Source organism: Ailuropoda melanoleuca, chromosome 8 (assembly GCF_002007445.2).
Source record: "Ailuropoda melanoleuca isolate Jingjing chromosome 8, ASM200744v2, whole genome shotgun sequence".
In the NCBI taxonomy this organism is placed as follows: Eukaryota; Metazoa; Chordata; class Mammalia; order Carnivora; family Ursidae; genus Ailuropoda; species Ailuropoda melanoleuca.
The window spans coordinates 4,920,804-4,929,613 of NC_048225.1; the positions used below are offsets into that span (position 1 = coordinate 4,920,804).

Sequence of the window (8,810 nt, forward strand, 5' to 3'; positions counted from 1 at the left end):
ACGAGGACACACACGCTTTGATGGAAAAGTTCCCTTGTGTGGAGAAATTGCTGGTCCTTACTAAAGAGGGATATACGCAGACACTCCTCCTGGAGGGCTCCCCTCAGGAATCTGTCCTTATCTCCAGTCCACCACTTACTCTTTTTCATTAAGTATGTCTGTTTCCATGACTCTTTTTGCTACTAGACTGCTAGAGGCTGGTCTCCACGGTATTTATCTTCACATCCCCATTGCCCAACAGAACCTAGCACATAGCACTCAATAAATCCAGCATGAAGATAGGATGTCATGGTAATGTGTTTTTTTTTAGTTTGCATATTAAATAAGTAGGAGAAATATCTCCATGTATATGGTAACACAACTTCTTTTTTTTTTTTAAAGATTTTATTTATTTATTTGACACAGAGAGACAGCCAGTGAGAGAGGGAACACAAGCAGGGGGAGTGGGAGAGGAAGAAGCAGGCTCATAGTGGAGGAGCTTGATGCGGGGCTCAATCCCAGAACGCTGGGATCACGCCCTGAGCCAAAGGCAGACGCTTAACGACTGCGCCACCCAGGCACCCCGGTAACATGACTTCTGAACCAAAAATTGAGATTCATCATCTGAAACACAATCTGACAGTGAGAGACAATATTTGAAACCTGGGGAGTCTCAGAAAATTCTGGACAGATGAATGCCTTGTCCATGGTATTCATTTATCCCTTCCTTCCTTCCTTCCTTCCCTCCTCTGCATCTATCCACCCATCCGTCCACTTATCCATCCACTTATCCATCCATCCATCCCTTATTTACTCAAAGTACATTACCAATTCATACCTGTAAAATGGGGCGGGGGGTGGGATATATGTTGCTTTTGACATTAAATAAATACATAGTCACAAAGATTACTTTTTTTGCTTATTAGTACAGAATTTCTTGCTAATAGGTCACATTATACAGGATTCAAATTAGTGAATACATTTGATTTTATTTTTTAAAATATTTTATTTATTTGAGAGAGAGAGAGAGAGAACACGAGCAGGGGGCAGACACAGAGGGAGACGAAGAAGCAGACTCCTTGCAGAACAGGGAGCCCTACAAGGGGCTGGATCCCAGGACCCCGAGATCATGACCTGAGGCGAAGGCAGACGCTTAACCTACTGAGCCACCCAGGCACCTCTAGTGAACACATTTTAAAATCTTCACCAAAACTTAAAACTTAAACCAAATTCTTCTCCACCACATAGATAAATATCACGGAAAAAGCCACGTTTTATAATATTATTCCCTCTTACAACAAGCTGGTAGATCCTGAAGAAAAAATAAATTTAAAACACCAACGTCTATAACAAAGTTCATCTTCATCTTGATCTTGCGTCACCTGAAGATGCATGAATTACATCGATTTTCAGAAGAATCAGAATTATTCAGTTATGAAATAAAAATGAAAATTTCTGCTCCACAGACACACAAAAAAAGCCTTTAGGTTTGACATTGATTGTGAGGTAAATAGTATATTCAAGGTTAAGGCAAATGGTACAATACATATGTGGGGTAAACACGTGGATAGTGTATTGGAAAACAGTTTGGAATAAAACAACCCCATAAATTCCCAATATGTGTTGGAATGAGAAACTTGGAATAATGTTATATTGTGTAAAAGCTAATTGTTATAATGTTTCAGTCATATCCTTTGAATAGTGTAACATGACCAAGCCATCTGTTTTAAATATAATTTTGCCAGAGGTTTTTTATCTCTATTTTTTAAATTATTATTCTAGGCCATACATCCAGAATTTTTTTTTTTTTTAGAGAGAGAGAAAGAGAAAGTGGGGAGGGGGGAGGGGCAGGGGGAATTTTTCTTTTTTTTTTTTTTTTTTTAAAGATTTGAGAGAGAGAGCACACACAGAGGGGAAGGGGCAGAGGGTGAGAAACCCAAGCAGACTCCCCACTAAGCACAGATCCCCACCCTAGGCTTGATCTCACAGCCCTGAGATCACGCCCCTGAGATCACCCTGAGATCATGACCCAAGCCGAAACAAAGAGTCTGTCCCTTAACTAACTGAGCCACCCAGGTGCCCATAGAATTCTTTTAAATAAACTAGGTCCTAATGCAAAAATTTTCATGGTATTCACAAAGAGTATGAAAAAGTCAGCAAAATGCTCTCCACTGGAAGTTTTACCATGTAAAGAACATAACATGAAAAATTATTTTAATGAAAACTAGATGTGAAATTAATTGTTGAGAAAAGTACAAATTTAAGATTTTCCATATAGCTCATGACCCTCACTCAGTCCTTTTTATCCCCCTCAATGGAAAATTATTTTCTTTCTAGTGATGAGAACTTTCCTTTTTTTTAGGAATGGAGACTCGTATCCCCAAAGAATGAGAAACAAGGAGCCACTTCTTTGCCATGCTGGCCACATGCTGCTTGACTGTGTCCTCCTAGTCAAGGCCAGAAGCAGCCAAGAGGTGGACACAGCCGCATGTGTGCTGAGACCCCTACATGTTGATTCCTTCAAGTCTGACCACAAGAGCCATGAGTTCTAGCTCTCAGCGGTTTGAAGATGCCATAAGCAATATAGCCAATTTCACTATTCCACCTAAAACCATGTGGAGCATAGCTCCAACCCTGGGATCAGCAATGAGCAATTTAAAAATGTAATACACCTGGGCCTCCCTTACACCACTACTGAGATCCTAGAAATTGGCTGAGTTTTGACCAGCAAGGGAAATGATGTCATCTTTGTCTAGCCCAGCACCATCCACAAAGCAAATGATATTCCCCTTTACTTTTATGTAGGTCATGTCATTTTCAAAAGGTGCATTTTTAAAATTTGTTGTCCATGGAAAATATGTGTTTTTGTAGGTGACTCGAATTGTCCTGGAAGTTTATCGTGGCATCCCAACAGATGACTTGTCTTTCCAGAGTTTCATCAAATGGTTTCCATGCAACCTAAGTAGCCTGGTTTTCATAGACCCATAGAAACCTAAATTCTCTTCCATCCACTAAACATGACGGTCCTCAAAACACAAGACAAAACAACCCCTTCAGAAATGTTAATTTGCTCCTTAAATATATTCTAGTATAGAAACTGCTACCTATTAAACGTCAATGCCCCAGCTCGAGGCTGACCATCAGTAAAGGTCACTGCAGGTTGGGCCCAATAAAATTTCCAAGTAGAAGCATCATCCGCAGAGTCAGTCACAACAGTCCAACTTTTACCTTGCTGTCTGACATGAGTTTCTTGCTCTTGGATTCCTGCATGATCCGCCATTTTCAGAGATTAACTAAACTCCCTTGGACTTGGCTGACAAGAGTGGGGGCCTGAGCACAAGGACTCACAGATGGTTTTGGCCTGCATTGTCACAGGGCAACGACATCTTAAACAAAAACCAGGCCCAGAGGAGTCTGACAGGGTGACTGAAAGGGGAGGAGAAAGAGGATTGGTAGAGATTTAATCCTGTATTAGCAAAAACCCGGAGAAAAGGCCCACACTTTGTGTGTGTGTGTGTGTATGTGTGTGCACACAGGTGTTTATGTTCTATGTGGATATGAGTTCCTCAAGATCACAGACAGTGTTTTATCCATCTTTGTCTCCCCAGTATCTGGTGTTAACACGTTATATACACTGCGTGTTCAATAAATGATTATTAAGTGGACTGCATTTTGGACCAGGGTTTAGGCCTTGGAAAGCCCTCTCTGTATCATATCCTGAGAACTCCTGCCATGGCAGCATGTCTCAGAGCTCTAGTGTATTTGGTTTCAAGCATTCTCTAGCATGATGATTAACTCTCATACAATCCCGGGCATAATTTTACCAATATAGATATTAGGAGACATATTGGGTCCAACTGCCATGTCAGTTTTGTACCCAGAACTCCACAGGCTTATAAAATCTATTCTATTGGAAAACAGAATGGCCTTATATTAATTTCTAAATTTTATACAACAATTCAGCAAAATGAGACAAGGTCTAACATGTCAAGCCCACAGGTTGCCTTTCCGGTCTCATGATGAAGCCAATAAATACAACACATACATCCCCTACTACCAATTCTTCAAGTCACAACATTAAGACCAGAGCTAGATTAAAAATAAGTAAATGGGCCACAACTTCCACCCCACCCACAAAATGATCCAGGAGGTAAACTCCTACTTGCCCATTGTACAATTGAACCTTGCTAAAGATAGAAACCTCTGGGTGGGGAGGTTTTTATTCAAATAAACACCTAAGGATGATGTTCCATGAGAGATCTCCTGAACAAGGCAGCACAGCAGCATACCCGCCTGCCTGGGAAAGACCCAGACTCTGTGTCACCTCTAATGAGCTGCTGTGGACTCCCACAGATGACAGAGCACAGCACCCACCCACGTCAGCTCCACTGCTGTAACTGGGGCAGACTTTAGTGGCACAAGTTCCTCCTCTGTGGACCCTCTGCTCATTACATCTAAATGCTACATCAGATGATCTCAGTTCCTTCAGCTGCCACCTCCATTGATCCCATGGTAATTTGTCAAATACAATTTTTATCCAAAAATAATGGAGCTCGAGTCATGACTAACATGTATCGAGCACTGTGGGCTAGCCACGATGCTGAGCACTGTACAAATCATGCATTTAATCCCACCAGCAACACTACGAGGTAGACACTCTTACTGCCATCCTTACTTTAGACAGAAGGCTGAAAACACCGAAGCCCAGATCCCTGAATTTCTAAGCTTGTGCTTTATCATTATGTAACATTGCTGTAGCAAGTGTCACCAAACACTTTACTTCCTTCATCGCAACAATTAATTGGTGCCAAACTACCTGGGCAAGGATCCCCATGGTTGGGAAGCCCGTGAGGACTTCCTGGATTAATCCAAACAAGGTTATTACCTGAAATGCTGTACACCTCTCTGTATGTCATTCTACTACACTATTAGTCACAGTGCTCCAGAGTTGATCAACTGGTGAGAAATGCTTTATGTGCCTGTGACAAAGCTGCATATCAGAGTAGTTTTCCTTGAGCAGTGCTTAGTTGGTACTCTACTAAAAGAGAACAGATGTCTGATGATGGAGGTATTTAGAGAAGCTTTTTCAGTTCGCAGAGCATGAGGTCACACATCTTGGTGTACTTACAAGCTTGGCAGTTGGAACGGTAACCATGACGAAGCACAAAAGAAGTGCCTGGAGATGGGAAAGAGCCAATGAGGCTCTTGAAAGAACCCCTGAGAGCGTCACACCAGACAGTCATTTTTAGACGTCTTAAAGGGGCTTGGGTGTCAAATCAGGCTTCCCAACAAACTCTGGGTATGTTTATCAGAAGATGGAAGGTGGTTGAGAGAGAGAAGAGAAAGAGAGAAAGGTTGGTAATAGCCGGGAGAAAGTGAATAAAGACGGAAGAAAATAGTCTACTGATATAGACTAGCACCCAAGAACAAAGATATTCACTCTACTAAGATAGAAGAGGAAGAGGAGGGGGGTGGGCGGCATAGTCACCGTAGTGAGCTAAAGCCTAGGGTGATGACCCTTGACGGTCTCTCATCTCTGGGGCAGTGGGGAGAGCCAGAAGCACATCGTTCAAAACATGGCAGGTGGGGGAGATGGAAAAGAGAAAGAAGTTTTACAGATAGTCGCTGTGGACCAGAGGAAGCAAGAATGATACCGAATTACAGATAATAGGCTGTGGTTTTCATTATAACACACAAATTATTTAATGAATTAAGGTTTTCTTCAGAATGCTCTGTGGATGCTGAAGTGTAGAGATCTGTGGATTTGTGACAGGAGGGAAATTAGTAGAATAGAAAAGGGTGAAATTGAGCCAAATCGTAGGGTTAGCAGAAAGAGTAATTAAAAAAGAACTGTAGTCTGAGGGAGTGAGAAGAGTTGAGAACCTGTATACATTCATTCATTCACTTCACAATCTTTTATCGAAGATCTATTGGATAATGGTCATCTGCAAAGTGCTGTCTACATAAGGATGAATGAGATCCTGCCCTGGAGTTAAACATTAACCAGTGGCAAGGCTGTCACTAATTGCTGTGGAGTACATGTATACACATATGTTTTGGAAAAGTTAGTTCTAAGAGGTGCCAAGTCTGTCTCACACTCAGACAATAAGAGAATCAGAGAAAAAAGCTTGAGTCATTCAGAGAGCGGATAGATCCATACAGTCAAATGACGTACAACAGAGATAACTGTTGACATAAATAGAGGCCAAAGGTCATGAGAGGGGAGGGATTGGGAATGGTGCGTGATCCTGAGAGGTCTGGGACTCTGGAGAGCTGGGAATCCAGGTTGAATCCAGCCATCGGAAATGCCGTTCCTTGAATTTAGAGAAAGGATATAATTTGGTGTGGGGGCTAAACTCTCTAGCTTTACCCCATCCCCTTCCATTCCTCATATGGGATTGTAGGTACCTACCTAGAATGGTCTGGGATTAGGACTATTTTAGGTGAGGGAGTCAAATAAAAGGAGTAAAAATCATTGCTTCAGCAACAACCAGCCAGGGATTCATGTCCATGTAGTTTGGTCGGTCTAGTGCCAATATTAATATTATACTGATGTTTTTGGAAGGATGAATCTAGACTATATACACTAATCTGAAGAATAATACAAAGACAAAAATATACATGACCCGTGTCCTTGACGATTATCATTTAGGTGTTTATTGCCTATCTTCTTCAAACTAGACTATAAGTTACATGAGGGCAGGGACCCTGTCTGTCTTGTGTGTTGCTATCTTCCTGGTGCCTGGAACAGTGCCTGTACATAACAGTCGCTGGAGAGGTTGTTTCAGACGGCTTCAACAATGCCAGTAGATGGTGACACATGAAGACAGCAGAATGGCAGCAGGCATGAACTCTGCTGTGGGGATTGGGTAAGTCTTCAGAAAGAAGGTGGCAGTTGAGCTTGAAGAGTGGGTATGACTTTGTGAAGTGGAATGGAAAGGGAAGACTATTCCAGAAAGGGTGGGATACCATAAATAAAGGCAAAGTATCATAAAGAAAATAACATGTTCGGGAGATAATGAAAAGTTTACTTTTTTGAGAGAGAAAGATAGAGAGAGAATGAGTAGGGGCAGGGGTGCAGAGGGAGAGGGAGAGAGAATCTTAAGCAGACTCCACACCCAGCACAGAGCCCAATGCGGGGCTCCATCTCACCATCCTGAGATCATGACCTGAGCTGAAATCGAGAGTCAGATGCTTTATGAACTCAGTGCTATGTGGAATTTGAGAAACAAGGCAGAGGATCGTAGGGGAAGACAGGAAAAAATGAAACAAGATGTAACCAGAAAGGGAGAAAACCGTAAGAGACTCTTAATCTCAGGGTTGCTGGAGTGGAGGGGGTGGGAGGGATGGGGTGGCTGGGTGATGGACACTGGGGGGTTGTATGTTGTGGTGAGCACTGTGTATTGTGTAAGACTGATGAATCACAGACCTGTACCCCTGAAACAAATAATACATTATGTGTTAATTAAAAAAAAAAGGCAGATGCTTAACCAACTGAGCCACCCAGGCACCTATGAAAAGTTTACTTTTTGAACATCGCTACTTCTTAAGAGTGGGCAGTATTAGTGCAGAGTAAACTTCCTTCCAGACCTTACTTTGTGCAATAGCTGTGAAACAAGGACCACAGGGAATGCGCATCAATTAAACTACTCGTAGAAGACTATGGAGTGAAATTCTTACGCGGATAATCCTGCCCATAGTGAATGGTTCCTATCTGTGGCCGTGGTCTAGCTTTTTCCCAGAGGTTTATTCAAGGAAGTCAGAAGAAACTGGAGAGGTGAGAGAAAAGGTAGCAGTGGCTAATGTTTTTTAACAAGAAGTTAGAAAGACCCAAGTTAAAGGTTATTTAATGTGATGAGGCAACACCACAAATGTTCACCATTTCAAGATTAGCACTAACCCAACCTGTCATGAAAACAGATCAGCGGCCGTGGAACCTTCAGAGACCTACTTAGTGACCATCCACTATACAGCAAGCACTCTGCCTACTTGCCTCACTTAAGCCTCACAGCAATCCAGGGAGTCAGGATCGCCATTCTCCAGGCTACAGAGGCACAGAATGGCTAGGGAACCTGGGTGGTAGATAAACTGAGATCGAGGCCGACCTGGAGGCTCACCCTCTTTCCCTGACCCCACGCTACCTCTAAGATAAGAGGCGTCATTCCACATGCAGCCCAGCACAGAGAGCGTTCAGTGCGTCACTCTGGGCCACTCCTGTTGCGCTGCGAAGCAGTGCTCCCTGAAGAGCCCCAGACCACGGTGTGTATCATCCATCCATTACAATTAACCCCGGGGTGAAGATACTGTTTCCGAAGCCCTGGTTGAAACGCAGATATGTGACCTGGGAGGCCTGACAGCATCTCTCAATTACACCTAATTAAAGGGTTGGCTCTTGGAGAACTTGACCCGACTGGTCCAGGAGTCGGGAAAGGCGGGCGCTACCTGCGCACCCGGGAGGCTGGTCCCCAGGCACAGGAAAGCAGGTGGGGCGCGCGTGCCTGGATTTCGGGAATCGCCCGGTAAGGCCGCAAGGGCCGGAGCTGAGCTAAAGCAAACTTTGCCTTCTGGACAATTCTCTGCGAAGCAAGCGAGGCGCACACCTTGCCCCTCATTGCAGGGCTCGCTGCAGGACACAGACAGGTGTCCGGGTCCCCGCGCCTCCCGCGAGTCGGCCCGGTGCGACCCAAGCGGGCCACCGCGGCCGCGTCCCCGCTCTGGGCCCCAGCAGCTCTCCCTCCCCCGACCCCGCGCCCCCGGCTGGGGACTGGGCATGCTCAGTCGCCGCCCGCGTCGCGCTCCCAGGGAAGCCTCCGCAAGCCCTCCGCGGGCTG

General features: G+C 44.1%; 1 protein-coding gene across 1 annotated transcript in view; it reads left to right on the forward strand.

Annotated features, from left to right (window-relative positions):
* Positions 1–8,283: 8,283 nt before the first annotated feature.
* Positions 8,284–8,810, forward strand: part of ELMOD1 (ELMO domain containing 1) — a 65,320-nt gene continuing 64,793 nt past the window's right edge. Inside the window, exon 1 of the mRNA XM_034665690.1 lies at positions 8,284–8,462. The gene's annotated coding sequence lies outside the window, so the exon portion shown is untranslated. The remainder of the gene's footprint in view (positions 8,463–8,810) is intronic.